At 35.0% G+C, this 17,325-nt stretch overlaps 1 protein-coding gene across 11 annotated transcripts in view; it reads right to left on the reverse strand.

The window, feature by feature from the left end:
- The window catches only part of SUPT3H (SPT3 homolog, SAGA and STAGA complex component), a 654,394-nt gene that overhangs the window by 361,455 nt on the left and 275,614 nt on the right, over nt 1–17,325 (reverse strand). For 2 of the 11 annotated variants that reach the window (XM_072642336.1, XM_072642334.1), the window contains exon 2: nt 11,662–11,776. The exons of the other annotated variants lie outside the window; for them this stretch is intronic. The gene's annotated coding sequence lies outside the window, so the exon portion shown is untranslated. The remainder of the gene's footprint in view (nt 1–11,661; nt 11,777–17,325) is intronic. 11 annotated transcript variants of the gene reach the window in all.

The raw sequence follows: 17,325 nt of genomic DNA on the forward strand, positions 1-17,325 counted from the left end.
TAACAACCCTCCCGTTAGAATTTAAGGTGAAGCAGCTTATGAAGGAGAAAACCAATTAGAGTGATCTGAGTGGAGATGGATTCTCATTTCCAGATTGCTGGAGGTAGCCTAGTCTCATGATCAGCAGAGAAGCTGAGAACTCCTAGCCCATCTCCTTATTAAATGTCCACCAATCAGAGTTGATTTCTCCTTTCAGGGGCATTCCTTTTCAAAAAATAAAATTAAGACATTCAGTGTCTCCATCTTTGGTCACCAAGAGAAGCCACTGACTATCAATTTGTTGGTTATTAGCTAGCACAATTAATAAACTGATCATTAATTATTCATTAACTCAGTCTCTGGGGTTTTTCCTTCATAAGGAACTGAGCACAATCTATACTCAGTGGCTTTTGTAATCTTTTGTCTACTTTTAAAAAGTTAAATAAAACATACAGAATATTTTTCATCAAAGAAACTCGGTTTTCCTATTAGGCAGGGAGTTTCACAAATAATTATGAAAGGAATTAAATTATTTCTCTAGCTTTCCTCTTCTCTTCATACATAAATTTAGAATGTTATAATTGTATCCTCTATGAATGTTGATTATCTATAAACCTGGCACTGGTATGAAGAAAAATGTCATTGTCATTAGCTACAACATTTTTTTTAATTGAGTCCTATTCTTCACCGACATTTATGTTCTCTTTGAAAAGTCTGATTTTAGAAGTTCTCTGTCTAATCTATTTGCAGTGATTTCAATACAACACAGAAAAATCCAGAGTAATAAAATTCATAAATTTTCAGAACCACATTTTCACACTAGCCATAATATAGGAAGCTTATAGAGATAGCAAAAAAGAAAAAAAAAAAAGATCTACTTGATGAGATTCTAACAGAGTGGTCAGTGAGAATCCATTATCTCAAGCACCACTTAATGAGGCCCTGGGGTGAGCAACGGAATAGATAACGCCCTAAACTCCTCAGTCACATATCTTCCAGCCCTTGGCAGGCTTTACTTTACAATAAGCCCCAGCCTCTCCTAGCTAAGGGGCATCCCCCTTACTAGGGCATCTTCTTTAAGCTGGGGTTTCCCTTGATGGGCATCTCTGATAAGGACTTATCTCCCTTGAGAGACTGCCACCCACCCTTAAGCTGTATATCCCTTCAGAGGCAAAGGAACCTGCACAGTGTGTTGTGTTTGGTGTGTTGTGTTGTTTTGTGATGTGTTACTACCAATAAACACCTTTACTAGATTCTTTTCAGATGACCTTGCATCCCAACAGTTTGGTATTTCATTGACCAGTCTGTTAGAATCTCTGTCTCCTAAAGTGCCTTTAAGTGGTACCTGAGATAATGTACTTCTCACTATCCTCTCTATTTGAATCTCATCATCTCCCACCTCAAAAAACAGACACCAAATTCTTTTGGGAAAAGGGGCAAGGGACGTGCATTCCTCATCAACAGGAATACATTTCGTCCTTAATTGGATCTCTCTATTGATGAATGATGCCTTTGCTGATCCCCAGCTGTTAGGATCCTTTCTAAAAGTAACTTGTATTTAACTGTGTTACATATAAGGGCAATAGGAAGTGATTAAGCACTGACATAGCACTTAATGTGTTTCAGGTACAGTGCTATGATATTACTTCATTTGATCCACACAAGAGCCTTGTGAGGTTGATGCTAGTGTTATCCGCATTTTATAATTTATCAAACTAAAGCAAACAGAGGGTAAGTGACTTGCCTAGGGTCACCGAACTAGTAAGTGTCTGGAGCTGAATTTGAGCTTGGTTCTTCCCAACTGAAGGCCAGAACTCTAACCACTGAACAATATAATACTTAATATGTATACTGTATGTACTCATATATGTGCTTATTCTTTCCCACATTAGAATGCAAACTGTTTAATTCTTCATACTTGTATCCCCAGGTCTAGTACACTATCTGGTACATACCAAGTGCTTAATGAATACTTGTTGGCTGACTGAGCAAGAACATGTTGGGTCACAGGCCAAGGGGAAAAAAAAAAGTTTATGCTGGTGTTTGTTTTTGCTTTTTAATTGTGGATTTGTTGTTGTTTTTGCTGCTATGTATTTGATTTGTGCTTTAAAAAACATTTCAACCCCAGCTTCTGGGATAAGAACTCATTGTTTGACAAAAATGGCTGGGAAAACTGGATAACAGTGTGGCGGAAATTAGGCATAGACCCATACCTGACACCGTACACAAGAATAAAGTCCAAATGGGTACATGATTTAGGTATAAAGATCGATACCATGAATAAACTGGAGAAGCAAGGAATAGTGTATTTATCAGATCTATGGAGAAGGGAAGAATTCTTTACTAAAGGAGAGATAGAATGCATTATGAAATGCAAAATGGATAACTTTGATTACATTAAACTGAGAAGTTTTTGCACAACCAAACCCAATACAACCAAAATCCAGAGGGATGTAGTAAATTGGGAAAGAATTTTTACAGCTAAGCTCAGGGATAAAGGCCTCATTTCTAGAATATATAGAGAACTGACCCAAATGTATAATCATACAAGTCATTCCCCAATTGATAAATGGTCAAAGGATATGAACAGGCAATTTTCAGAGGAAGAAATTAAAGCTATCTATAATCATATGAAAAAATGCTCTAAATCACTATTGATTAGAGAGATGCAAATCAAAACAACTCTGAGGTACCACATCACACCTATAAGATTGGCAAACATGACAGAACAAGAAAATGATAAATGCTGGAGAGGATGTGGGAGAGTTGGAACACTAATTCATTGTTGGTAGAGCTGAGAGCGCATCCAACCATTCTGGAGAGCAATTTGGAACTATGCCCAAAGGGCTACAAAAATGTGCATACCCTTTGACCCAGCAATATCGCTACTAGGACTATATCCCCACTAGGACTATATCCCCAAGAGATCATAAAAATGGGAAAGGGTCCCACATGTACAAAAATATTTATAGCAGCACTCTATGTAGTTGCCAAAAACTGGAAGTCAAGGGGATGTCCATCAATTGGGGAATGGCTGAATAAATTATGGTATATGAATGTAATGGAGTACTATTGTGCCATAAGAAATGATGAACAAGAAGACTTCAGAGAGGCCTGGAAGGACTTATATGACCTGATGCTGAGTGAAAGGAGCAGAACCAGGAGAACTTTATGCACAGCAACAACCACAGTGTGTGAGAGTTTTTTCTGGTAGACTTGGAATTTTGTAATAACGCAAAAACTTCTTATAAAAAAAAAAAAATCCCAAAGGTGGTTCTCAAGGCAAAATGCCTTCCACACTCAGAGAAAGAAATATGGAAGTCACTCACAAAATGTAGCAGATCATGTTTGTGTATGTGTATGTGTTTGTGTATCATGTTCTGATTTGTTATATGATTTCTTTCATTTATTTTAGTCTGACTACACAGCATGACTATAGTGAAAATATACTCAACAGGAAAGTATATATAGAATCTATACAGAATTGTATGCAGTCGTGGGGAGGGAGGGGGGTAGTGGGGGGTAGGTGGGGGGGATAAAATCTCAATTGTATGGCAGCAATTGTTAAACATTAAAAAAAATAAAAAATAAAATAAAATAAGTAAAATAAAAAAATAAAAAAAATAAAAAAAAACATTTCAGTAACTGGCAGGTGTCTTACTCAACTGCACACTCATTCATTTCAATTAGTTGAATACCTATAATGAATAATTCTTGGATACAATGATAGATATATAAGATTGAAGAATGAACAAGAGCTGGGCCTAGAATCCAGATCTGTCCTGTCCTTTGGTCCTTCTTTATTATATCACCTTTGAGAATTCTAGCACTGAATGGACAAGGTTGGTGTAGCTGTGAACAAGTCATCTTTGTATATCTTAATATGCATATTTTTCACATTTTCCCAAGGATGAATTTTTTATAATTAAAATAATAAAAAATGAGAAATAAAAATACAGATAACTATGGTCATACTAGCGAAGTTACACTGTAATTTAAAAAAAACCAACTGCATCCATTTGTTTTGATAAAGGTAACTCAAAAGGCATTTCTAAAGAAGTAAGGGCACAAGCCGTGGCACCAGCTCCAGGGCCCACAATTAAAACAGCTTCCAAAGCCCTACCTTCTCCATTATGTCTAGTCCTCACCCTCACTAAATGAGATGGGGAATTTTCCCTAACCCCACCCTGTCTAAACACGCAACGTGCATGAATCACCTCTACCACACAAAATTTACTCATACAGTTGCTTGTAAATAATGCATTTTATTTAATTCCTGAATTCGTCCATCACTGGAAAAATGAAATGAGTACAGTTTATGGCAAAATCCTGGAGGGCAGGGACTGAATCACAGTTCATCATAATATTTACAAAATTTATATTCATCGTGTTTTTCAGCACTAGAAACAACCTAAGTAGTTATTTAATCCAATCCCACATTTCACAGATGAGGAAACAGATACCCGGAAAGATTAAATGTTTTACCTAAGCTGGAACTGTGTATAAGCATCATATATGCAACTTATAAAAATAAATTCAGTTCCCGCTAGGAAACAAATTTTCTAAAAAAACACAGATTTAAGATTCCTTACTTTCTATAAAAGTAAATTAATTGGTAAGAGTTTTTACTTAAGAAAGCTAGTGCTAGATGATGCTTAAAAGTAATTTCTAATGATCTACATTCTATTGTTTCTTGGAAAGTCATTTAAATAACATGTACAAGCTTGATTTAGCCATAAAGCTAGAACAAACATTTACATAGGCTACAATATATGTACAGTGGGAACAACACTCCCAACCCCCAACACAGAACAAAAAAGTGAAATGAATGATCCATAAATCATTAATAACAACAACACTTTCATAACAAAAATAGTCAAGTTTCCTAAAATACAACAATTGTTGAATAAACTAGTTTACTCTGGGTTTATCACAGACCATATATATGTCTATTTTCAGGCAAATGACTTAAATATTCATACTTCAAATATTTATTTATATTTAAAGCTTTTCCCCATTTTCTAATATCATAAAAAGTATACATTGAAAAAAAACCTTGAGCAGGCATTAGATGCAACGGTGGTATATTAGAACAGGGATTCTTATCCTTTTTTGTGGATCATGGACCCTTTCGGCAGTCTAGCAAAGCCCTTTTAGAATAATGTTTTAAAATACATAAAATAAAATATACAGAATTACAAAGGGAACAAATTACACTGAAATATAACAATCAAAATATGTTTTAAAATAAGATCACCAACCTCAGGTTAAGTACTCTGGGATTATAAGAATTTAGGGCCTGGAGTGACATTAGGGGCCTTTAGGGCCCATGGCCATCTTTGGGAAAAGGTCAATGATGATTCATTTTACAATGTAAAAAAAAGTCTGAAAAGGGACCAACAACTAGGACAAACTCTTAGTTTTATAACAGGAGCTCAATTAAATCATTTCAATCAATTAAACCATCCAAAAGCATTTATTAAGTACCTACAATGTGCCAGATATTGCTGGAGATAAAAAGAGAAAAAGGCAGTGGGGGTAAACTTGAATTTATTTTTTAACTGAAATCTTCAGTTTAATTTTATCAGTAATTTAAACTTGGTAGAAATGTCATTTTTGCTTGACATTTGTAATAGCAAGGGAATTTAAAGATCTTCCCTGCCCCTTAATAGACATGCGTCTTTGAGCTTTGACCCAGCCCATAGCCTGAGTCACATGGGATGGTGGGAGGAGCTTGCCAAATGGGTAGAGCAGTAGTGGTAGAGGGGAGAGAGAGAGAGAGAGACAGAGACAGAGAGAGAGAGAGAGGGGAAGAGGGGGAGAGAGGGGGAGAGAGGGGGAGAGAGAGAGAGAGAACGTAGTTTGAGAGGGAGTGATTTTGTTGAAGAAAGCTTGTTTGTGGGGAGCCTGACAGAGGAAAGCCTTGGGCATGGTGGTGCTCCCTTCATTGACAATGTGTACAAATTCCTTTGTTACCATGGTGAAATTGGCTTTCTGGTATCTGAATAAGTATTTTGGTTCTGTCTTGGAGGAAGTGGGTTTCTATTTTGTGAATTTACCCTGGATGCACATCCATAGCGGCTGCTGTGGGTATTGCATTGGTGCTACAACAGTATAATTTAAAAGTATTGAAATGCCATGTTAAAGAATCTTATATTTAAGTAATTATTTATGCTTTTAAAAGCTCATACAAAATGTGTTCAGAATTGTTATTTCTTATTCATTTTGAGATGAAATGGCCATATTAAAACTAGATCATAATAATATCAGAGATAAAAAAGAAAGTTATTAAGTGTGTGTAGATTTTATTGATGAACATATTACAGGCCCAAGTAGAGAAATATGCTCAGATGAAAAGAACCATATAGGGTCATTCAAAATCCTGAGAGCTATTATCTCTAATTGGATCTACACCAAGTAAATAAACCTTATTTTGAAAGGAGTTCACATGTCTTTCAAAATCATTGAAGTAAATCTCTTAAAGTCTTTTGGGTAAACCATTTTATTTATTGTGAATAATTCAAGTCAAAATTTAAGTTGATATTTTGTATTGTTAATAGCTCCTTTTCAAAAGATATTTTTCAAATGGTCTTGAATGGGTTAATCACTGTGGCTCAGTGGCACATATGTAGTCATTTACAAATAGACATTGCAGTAAATGATTTCTGCTCTCCCATTATTCTGTACTGTAATTGTGTTCTTTTCCCCTAAAAAATTATCCTATGCTTATTAATGCAAGTACAAGTGTTATGGATATTAATTTTATGATGTATCTGGAGAAGACTGAAGTACCTAGGGCAATGAAAATGCAGACTTTTCCAAGGAAAGCATAAATGGCATCTAGAGGAGGAGGAAAGTGACCAGAGAGGAAAATAAGTATGACATTGACTAAGAATAGGTCAACTAAGGGCTATTAAGGAAACATCTGAGTGATGTGAGAAAATGAATTAGAGTAATAGAAAGTGCTAAAGTAAGCAGTCAATATAGTATAGCAATGAAAAAAAAAACAAACTAGATAATCAGGAGATAGGTTTCCAAAATACTTTTTCCACACCAACTCAAAGAAGTAGTGTTATCCCCATTTTATACAAGAGAAATGTGAGGCTCAAAGAAGTTAAATGACTTGTCCAAGATCCCATGATAGCAAATAATAGAACAGTCAGATCGCAAATACAGACCTTGTCTCTAAATTTATTACTCTTAGGATTACATTGTTATCTCTCAGAAGCATCTCGTTCAAACTGATCTAGTCTAGGAGGTCTAGAGCCAAGGTTATGGTGAACAAATAACTTGGGAGTTCAAGTGGCTATGGAGATAATTCAAGTTGGAAATGAGGCCCTGACTTTGGAACTAGAGTTAATAAGGAGACCCTAATTCAGGGCTTCTTAAACTTTGTGCACTCAAGACTCTTTTAGCACTTGCTACCCCATATGGGGTTGCAACTCACAGTTTAAGAAGCAAAATGAGTTGGGGGGAACATGCCCCTTGTATGAAGCAGAAAAGGTGACTAAAGTAGGAACTTCTGCTCTGATTCATCTATCTAAAATATGGGAATTTAGGACTGGAAGGATAGTAGGAGGCATGCTCTCTAGGCCACACCTTGATTTTACAGACAGGGAAGGTAAGCCTCTGGAGTTCAATGATCTGTCCAATATCATATAGCAGGTAAATATCCAGGTGAGATCCAGACCTCTGGACACTCAGAGTCAAGGGCTCTTTGCATTATACTTGTGATTAGATGATTCATAGCTTAAGTTTCAAAGTATCTAAACATAATAAACCTCTTGATTTCTTGAGTAGTGGCAATAAGAATACCTGGTACATGCCAAAGACAGTATTTAGTTTGAAAGTATTTGGGGATGCTTCATTACAGGCATAGCCACCTGAAAATGGGCATATTTCAATTCATAGAACACATATGTAACAAAGAACCTAATTATAGAAAAAACATATTTTGTTTGCTATAGATTACTAACAACATACTAGAAATATATGCAAACTATCATAACAAAAATAGGTGTCACAATTGCACTTCCCCCCATGAAGTAGAATTTAAGATCCTTGAAGGCAGGAACAATTTCCTGTTTCTTTCTGTATCCTCGATACAGAATAGCACAATGCTTCCTAAGTCCCTGTTAACTTATTGAAAATGACCAGCAGGGGAAGTTACAAGGTCAATACTTATGTGAGATCATTACCTAACTACAGTGAAATTTAAAATACTGCTCATTTTGCATACTTAACTTGTTTCCCCTGTGTCTGGGGCAAGCAGGACCAAAGAAACCCACATCCTAAGCCACAGAATAGAGCCACCTGGTCTAGCCCTTATCACAGGATAACAAAATGCTTTCAATTCACTAATGTCATGCAGACACCCTCAACATTTGTATAGTGTTTTTTAACTAACAAAACTGCTGCATCCTTCCTGAGCTCTCTAGGTTAGTCAGAATGTTCAATGCAAACATTTCTTAAGTTAATCTGTGAACCACATTTAAAGAGACAGTTTCTTCAATAAAACCATGCAAGTTCATGTTTTCCCATTTTCCTTGCTTTCCTTTCAATTTCAGTAGTAGACTGAACGTATTTTTTTTAAAAATTGCTAATCTTTGTTTTAAGAGACATTTAAATCAATTCCAATCCTCCAGCACTTATTTGTTAACCTAGCAAACTCTGAACACATGCATTTTTTTTTTAAGTATTAAAGAAAAAGATACTTCAGGACCTGATTTCATGATAATAATCATAAACAAGTCTGAGAAAAGTTTTGTTTTGTTTTTTCACATAAAAAATTTTGGCAATTTCCTTTTAAAAAGTATTTTGGAACGATCTACAAATCTTATTACTAATCAGATGAATTTTTGGCATTACTAAATAACTGCTAAAGATAGTTTGCCAATTTTTTGATAAAAAATAACCTCATGATTTATTGATACCATAGTTTTTCATGGTTCTTGTGGAAAAAGAATGTGGCATGATGATAATCTAGTTAAAGCCCAGCTACATGTGTAAGGAACTGAAGAGATATCATCACTTGCACTTGATCTAGATTAATCTAATCACAATACATTAACACCCAAAAAGAATGCAACTTAGAATACTTTACTATGAAAAATGGAGTCATCTGGCCCAAATTTGATACCTGATATTTTTTAAATCATCAAAAACTTTAACTTTGTTTATCAGGTTTTAGAATTTCTAATAGGTTGTATTTCCAACAATTTGAATAACTCCATTAAAAAGTTTAGAGACTGCTTGACAGATATTTAGATTGAATATAAGAATCATTGTTTTAGCTTCTTAAAATTCAGTTTTTTTTAAAGAAAATTTAATGGTTTTAAAACCTGTTTTTGAAAAAGCTTAAAATATCTCAGTCTTATCCTTTTACTTTATAGTGGATTCTAGAAAATGGGTATCTACCTATTCTAGAAAATGGGTATCATTTTAAATTGTGCATCTCAAAACTGCACATTTTAAAGCCAGTCAGAGAAATTATTCAAAATCTTAACTTCTATTCCAGTGAGTTACACCCAGCTTCATACCTCTGACCTTCATTGCTCAAACCCCATACTCTCTATCCTATTATCACACCATCTTATATTTATTTAGTTAACTACTACTAGTGGGGAGAATGTAATAGGAAGACCTGAATTAAGACCTGTGTAATCCTGGGGAACACTTCTATGACTCCCATTCCTGTTCTGCAAAATGAGGGCACAGGTATTAATGACCTTTAAGGTATATTCCAGCTCTAAATCTAAGAGTATCCTATGTAGTGGATAGTGGGAAGATATAATTTCAAACCTGGTCTCTAAAACTTAACTAGCTGACTGAGTCAAAGCAAGTCACTTAACTTGTTTATGCTTCAGACAAATCTCTTAACTTACTAAATCACAGAACAAGAGGACCAGTATTTATTAAATATCTGCTATGTGCCAGGCACTACTATGCTAAATGTTTTACAGATGTGATCTGGGCAGCTAGGTGGTGCAGTGGATAGAGCACCAGTGCAGGAGTCAGGAGGACCTGAGTTCAAATCTCATCTTAGACATTTGACACTCACTAGCTGTGAGACCTTGGGCAAGTCACTTAACCCCAACTGCCTCATCCTGGGTCATCTCCAGTCATCCTGATGAATATCTGGTCACTGGATTCAGATGGCTCTGGAGGAGAAGTGAGGCTGCTGACCTGCACAGCCCTCACTCACTCAAAACAAAGTCAAGTGCAAGTCATGTCATTATTTCTCTGATGGCATGGTCTTCTTTGGCAATGAAGGACAAACACGTACAAATATGATCTCCTCTGATCCTCACAACAACCCTGGGAGGGAGGTGCTATTATTATCCACATTTTACAGAGAAGACAACTGAAGCATGCAGAGTTTAAGTGACTTGTCCGGAGTAACAGAGCTAGTAAGAATACGAAGCCATATTTGAACTCAGCTCTTCCTGACTTGAGGTCTAGCAGTCTACTCAGTGAACCATCTAGATAGATTTCTTAGTGGAAGGAGTTCTATACACTGTTCTAAGGACAAATAATTCCTGTATTCACATCCAAAATGCAAAGTATATGTCATAAAATTTCATTCAAAAAATAATTTATGTAACTGAAGTCTGTTGACAATTATCCCCAAAAATCTTTAAAAAGATATTCCAAGTCAGAACTCCTATCAGAACTAATATCAATAATTTTTAAATAATGGGAAACAATTGGAAAAGTATAAAGTACCATGAAAGTGCAAGGTAGCATAAGCAATAGCAAACATTTACATAGTATATGTTGACAAATCATAAAATTATAGAACTACTTACTTCCCTGGGTGTGTGTTTTCATCCTTATAGAAATTACAGAAAACAGAATGTCAAAGGTAGAAAGTAACCTAGAGATTATCTCACCCCCCAGTACAAAAAAGTTATGAAACTTGAGCAAATAAATACATCTCATTTAAAAGAATTACCAGAACATGAACTCACATTTCCTGTCTCTAGACTACCTTTCTAAGTAATCTTAAAATGTTCTCTTGCTATGGGGCCCTCAGGGTCCTTAGTCATACTCTGAACCAACTCTTCATTTTTCTCTCCCACTTACTACATCCAATCAATTTGCAAGTCATGAAGATTCTGCCTCAGTGAGCCGTCCCCATTCCAGTCACATTTCCACAATGCTACTTTAACTGTAATTGTAACTAATGATAAGAGAAGTGCAAATCAAAACAATTTTGAGGTTTCATCCCATACCAGACAAGTTGGCAGAGATAATCAAAGAAGAAAATAGCCAATATTGGAAGAATGAGTGCAAACACATTTAATGCAAAGCTGTGACATAATTAGTCAAACTATTCTGGAGAGCATTTGGAATTCTGTGAAGAAAATAAAATGTTCATGCTCCTTGGTCCAGAGATTCAACTTGTATGAATGTACTCCAAACAGGTCAAAGGTAGAAATAAAGGCAGAATGTACACCATAACATTTTAGCAGCATTCTGGGGCAGGGGAGTAAGCAAAGAACTGGAAATGAAACAGACACCAGTCAGTAGATACCCAAACAAATCACGGGACAGTAATATAATAGAGTACTGTTGTGCACAAGAAAGGATGTAGTATCGGCAGGATACAGAAGAATGAGCAATGGTTCCAGAGTCAGAGGACCAGAAGGCGTCGATTCAAATTCTATCTCTGACACTTACTATTTTAGGCTCCCTGGGCCTCATCTCCTTGTCTATAAAAGGTAGCAGTTAGACATAATGGACTCCAAGATCCCTTCAGGTTTAAGATCTCCAATGATCATATGACCACGTGAATCTGCAGAGTACAAGGAGGCAGAGGAAGATATATAAACTAAGGTAAAGGACAGTAAGAAAAACAAGGAAACAATATACAGATCAACTATGGTACAAACAGAAAGAAGAACAACAACTAAAGAGAAACTGTACTCTATGTAATTATGACGATCAAACTTGGCCACAAAGAAGGGCTGCACGTATGTACATCCTTCTGTTTTCTGCAGGTGAGTACCATAAATGCAGATCATACCCACACAGGACTCATCAACTCCTGAGTTTTGCTGAACTGTTTTTTCCCCCTCTTTAAAAAAAAAGTTCTCTGGATAGGTTTAAGGATGGCAAATGGAGAATTAAAACAATTTTAAAAATCAATCATTAACATTTGAAAATTAAACTGTAATAGCTTCTGAATTACTTTCCCTATTTCTTTTCTTCCAACACTATGATGACAGAGGAATTTCCCTACAGTGTTCTCCAGTGCTGAAAGGATCCCTGGGCTCTGTGTGGTAGGTACTGCTTCCACTGGTGCAGGCTGTCAACCTCTAGGAGTCAGCAGGCAATCTCCTACAGTTAGGCTCAGAGGATCAAAAATTTGGAACTAAAAGGGACTTGAAAGGTCACCTACTCCCACCCTCTCCTTTTAAGGATGAAGACCTAAGGCAAGCAGGAAGAGAGAAAACATTCAAGTTCCAAAGAATCACAATCAGGATCACACAAAATTTAACAAGTACAACTAAAAAGAAGAGAAGAATTTAGAATATGATATTCTAGAAGGTGCAGGAGCTAAACTTACAACAAGAATAACCTTCCCAGAAAAACTTGTTGGGGGTGGAAGCTCAATTCCATGTGGACAGTCTCGGGCGGGTAAAGGTGGGAACTTCTAAATCTTAGAGTTCTCATGAGGCCCCCCAGGAAACAGCAGGGAATCGAGGAGTGAGACCGAGCTATCTCGTGTATTTCCGCCTCTTCCCGTGAGAAACGTGATGGGAGAGAGCATCCCCGCCCTCGAGACTGGCCCGGATCTGGGCACACCTATTGTAATCTAACAGGCACGGTATTCAGGTGCAAACTATGAGGCAGGAGAGCTTAAGTAGGGTCAGGAAAGCCCGAAGGCTCTCTTAGTACTGAGGGGCCCTTTGAGGACAGAAGGCCCCTCTTCCTTCTCTCTTCGCTCTTCCCTCTCCCCTCTCTCCCCACTTCCACTTCTGCTTCCAATCTCTCACTGTAAGATCTTTGCCTCCTTGGGAGATTTCTCTCTCCCTCCTAAGGAAGAGTTCCCCCTGCACATGTAACCGAGACCCTGAATGAAGCCTAACCCTTGTTCGACTCCAGAAAGTCTCTTCTCTCATACGTTTATCCGGTTTGGCCAGCCGAAGACCTGCGAGGTAAGGTAAGACTCGGGTAGCCCTCAGGCCTCTAGGCCTGGCAAAAACTGAGTAATGCTGTAAAGGAAAGGGGAAAAAAGTAATTACTGAAATATAGGACTTTAAAGCATTCCTGAGGAAAAGATCAGAGTTGAATAGAAAACTTAACATACAAACAAAGAGAAGTATAAAAAAAGTAAACAGGAGTGAGAAATTATAAGGGAACAAACAAGGTTAAACTGTATGGGGAGATGATATATGTAAACCCCTCAGAACTTAATTTTATATGTTTTAGAGTGAGTCTAATTAGGTAGACAGCCTGGATGTAATTCTGTTGTGTTTGGAAAATCTGAAAAGAAAAATGGAATGGGTGGGGAAATATGCACAGGAAGAGGAAGGAAGAGAGAAGAGAATAAGGGGAAAATTATCTCACGTAAGTGAAGTGCACAAAAAGAAATTTATACCAAAAAGAGGTGACAGTGTGGGAGGGGAGGAGAGGGAAGGACATTTGAAAATCACTCATCTGAACTGGTTAAAGGAGGAAAGAAAAAACATAAACACAGAACTCAATTGAAGAAGACATCTTATCAAACAAGAAAATAGAAATGAAGAAGTTTAAGAAAAAAGAGGGAATAAAAGGGAAGGAGATTAAAGAAGACAATAGAAGCAAAAGAGATTCATAAAGAGGAAGTAAGGGAGAAGAAGAGGATGAGTATTAAAAAGGACTGAAGAAAATATATAGCTACTCATCATAATTGTAAATATGAATGGAGTGAACTCACTCATAAAATGGAATAGTATGGTATAATGGATTCAAAACCAGAACTCAACAATATATTGTTTACAAGAAACTCACTTGAAACAGAAAGATACACACAAAGATAAATTAAGGGACTGGAGCAGAATCTATTATGCTTCAGCATAATTAAAAAAGGCAGCAATAGTAATTATGATCTCAGACAAAAAAACAAAAATATAATTAATTAAAAGAGATAAACAGAGAAACTATATTTTGCTGAAAAGTACCATAGAGAATGAATATGAACATATAGGCACTAAATTGTTAAAGGAAAAGAAAAATGAGTTTATAAAAGGAAAGAATAAAACTATAATAGTAATGGGACTCTCAATTTATTCCACTTGCATCCAGATAAATGGAACCCCCCAAAAAATAAACAATGAAGACATTAAGGATCTGAATAGACCTTCAGAAAACTTAGATATGATAAGCCTCAAGAGAATACTGAATTGGAACAGAATGTAGTATACCCAGTTATTTCTAAGCTATACATGACATAATCACAAAAACTGATGACGTATTTGGCACAAAAATCTCATAAATAAATGGAAGACAGCAAAAACACTAAATTCATCTTTTAGTGATGATAATACAATAAAAATTACATTCAATAAAAGGTCTTTAAAAAAAGAATAAAAATTAAAAATCAAATAATAATAAAGAATGTATAAATCAAGGAAGAAGTTATAGAAATGATCAATAATTTGATAAAAGATGACAACAATAAGACAACATAAGAAAATTTATAGGATGTAGCCAAAGCAATATTTAGAGGGAAATTTATATCTAAATTCTTTCATTAATAAAAAGGAGAAAGAGCAGGTCAATGAATTAGGCATGCAAGTTAAAAAAAAAGAAAACTTTGGAAAAAGAAAAATTAAAACCCCCCAACCAAACACCAAAATGGAAATATTAAAAATTAAAGAGATTAACAAAATCAAAAGTAAAAAATTTGAATTAATAAATAAAACTAGAAATTGCTTTTGAGAAAAAAAATAGATAAACCACTAGCTAATTGAATTAAGAAAAAGAAAGAAAAATGATCAAATTATTGGTATAAAAAATTTTAAATGTAAATTCACAACCAATGAAAAACAAAAATAATGATTAAGAACAATTTGGCTACTACATGCCAACAAAACTGACCATCTACACTGAATAAATGAATATTTACAAAAATACAAACTGCCCAGATTAATAGGAGGAAATACTTAAGTAACTTCAGATTACAAAAAAAAGAATAAGGCCTAAATGAACTCCCTAAGAAAAAATTCCCAGGACCAAATAGATTTACATGTGAATTCTATCAGACATTTCAGGAATAATTCCAATACTACATGAACTATTTGAAAAAAGGATTAAAGAAGAGATCCTGTCAAATTCATCCAATGACATAAATAGGGCCTTTATGACAAAACCAGAGACAGTCAAACCTGAGAATAAAAACCAGAGACTACAGATGTAAAAATTTTCAAGGATGCAAGAGCACTATATTACAAAGATCATACAACTTGACCTGGCTGAATTTATACTAGGAACATAGGGCTGGTTCAACATTAGAAAAACTATAAGCATAACATCATATTATAACAAAAACAATCAAAATCATGATTATTATAATAGATACAGGAAAGGCTTCTGACAAAATGACAACATACCTATTCCTTAAAAAATAATACAAAGAATAAGAATAAACAGAACTTTCCTTACAATGATAAGTAGTACCTAACTAAAACCTGGAGTAAACATTTATGATGTGAATAAGCTAGAAGCTTTTCCAGTAAGTAAAGGATAAATAAAGCAAAGGATGTCCATTACTGCTATGACTGTTTAATATTTTCTAAATGTATTTTTATCTATTTTGCTAAATATTTCTCAATTACATTTAAAAAACTTTTAATTCATTTTTTTTATATTCTGAGTTCCAAATTCTATTCCACCCTATGGCACCTCTCCCTCCTCTTGTAAAAGCAAGCAAGCAATATCAGCAAAATATACCTATGATGAAAACACGTAACTTATCTTTCCATCTTAGGTATTTTTCAAAAGAAGCCAGACAAAAAAGAAAAGAAAAAGAAAGTGAAGAAAGTATCATTCATTCTGTACAACATTGTGCACATTTATTCATCACTCCATGGATATACAGGATTTTCATTTTGATACTCATTTGTGGTTTTTAATCTGTTCTTTTTCTATTTTTTGAGTTCCATGGTTAATTAATTGAACTGCTCTTTCTCTCTTTTGTTGATGGACACTTTTAAAAAAGATATAAATTTTCCCTTAAGTCCTGTTTTGGCTGCATCTGATAAATTTTGATATGGGGTCTCATTGTTATTCTCTTTAATGATATTGTTGGTTATTTCTAGAATTTATTCTTTAATCCACTCATTTTTGAAGATAAGGTCATATAATCAGTAATTAATTTTTAATCTATGCTTCAATAGTCCTTTACTGAATGCAACTTGAAAAGGCTGTATTTAATATTTCTATTTTTCTGCATTTGGTTGTAAGGTTTTTTTATGCTGTAACACATGATCAATTTCTGTCAAGGTGCCATATACAGCTGAGAAAAAAGCATACCTCTTTCTGTTCTCATTAAATTTCTCCAGAGATATAGCATATCTAATTTTTCTAAGATTCTATTCATCTCCTTACCTTCTTAATTATTTACTTAATGGCTATATTTCTCTATCTCTGAAAGGAATGTTGAGGTCTCACTAGTACAGTTTTACTCTTTTCTCCTGTAATTAACTGAACTTTTCCTGTAAAAATTTGAATGCTCAAGAAAAAATAGAGTGTTTTACCATTTGGAGCATATAAGTTTAGTATGATATTACTTCACTGTCCATGGTTCCTTTTTAGCAAGATGCAGTTTCCCTGTTTATCTCTTTGAATTAGGTCTAGTTTTGCTTTTGCTTTATGTGAGATTATGATTGCTACTTTTGCCTTTTTTTACTTCATGTGAAGCACTATAGATTCAGTTCCAGTCCCTTATTTTAAGTGTGTGTATGTATGTGTGTATGTGTGTGTTTCTTTTTCAAGGGTATTTCTAGCATACAACATACTATTAGATTCTGATTTCTAATTCATTCATCCTGTCAATTTATTCATCCCATTTACATTCACAGTTATGATTACTAATTGTACATTTCCCTTCATACCATTTCTTTTCATCCTATTTTCTACTATACCTTATACCAAGATAAATTCAAAATGAGTACATGATTTAGTCATAAAGGGTGATATCATAAGCAAATTAGTGGAGCACAGACATTACCTGTTAGGTCTCTGTAAATGGAAAAATTCATGACTAAAAAAGAGACAAAGAAGAGATGAGTATAGGCAAAGAAGAAACAAAACTCACTTTTTGCAGATGATCTGATGGTTTACTTAGAGAACTCTAGA

This window comes from Notamacropus eugenii, chromosome 2 (genome assembly GCF_028372415.1).
Source record: "Notamacropus eugenii isolate mMacEug1 chromosome 2, mMacEug1.pri_v2, whole genome shotgun sequence".
Lineage (NCBI taxonomy): Eukaryota > Metazoa > Chordata > Mammalia > Diprotodontia > Macropodidae > Notamacropus > Notamacropus eugenii.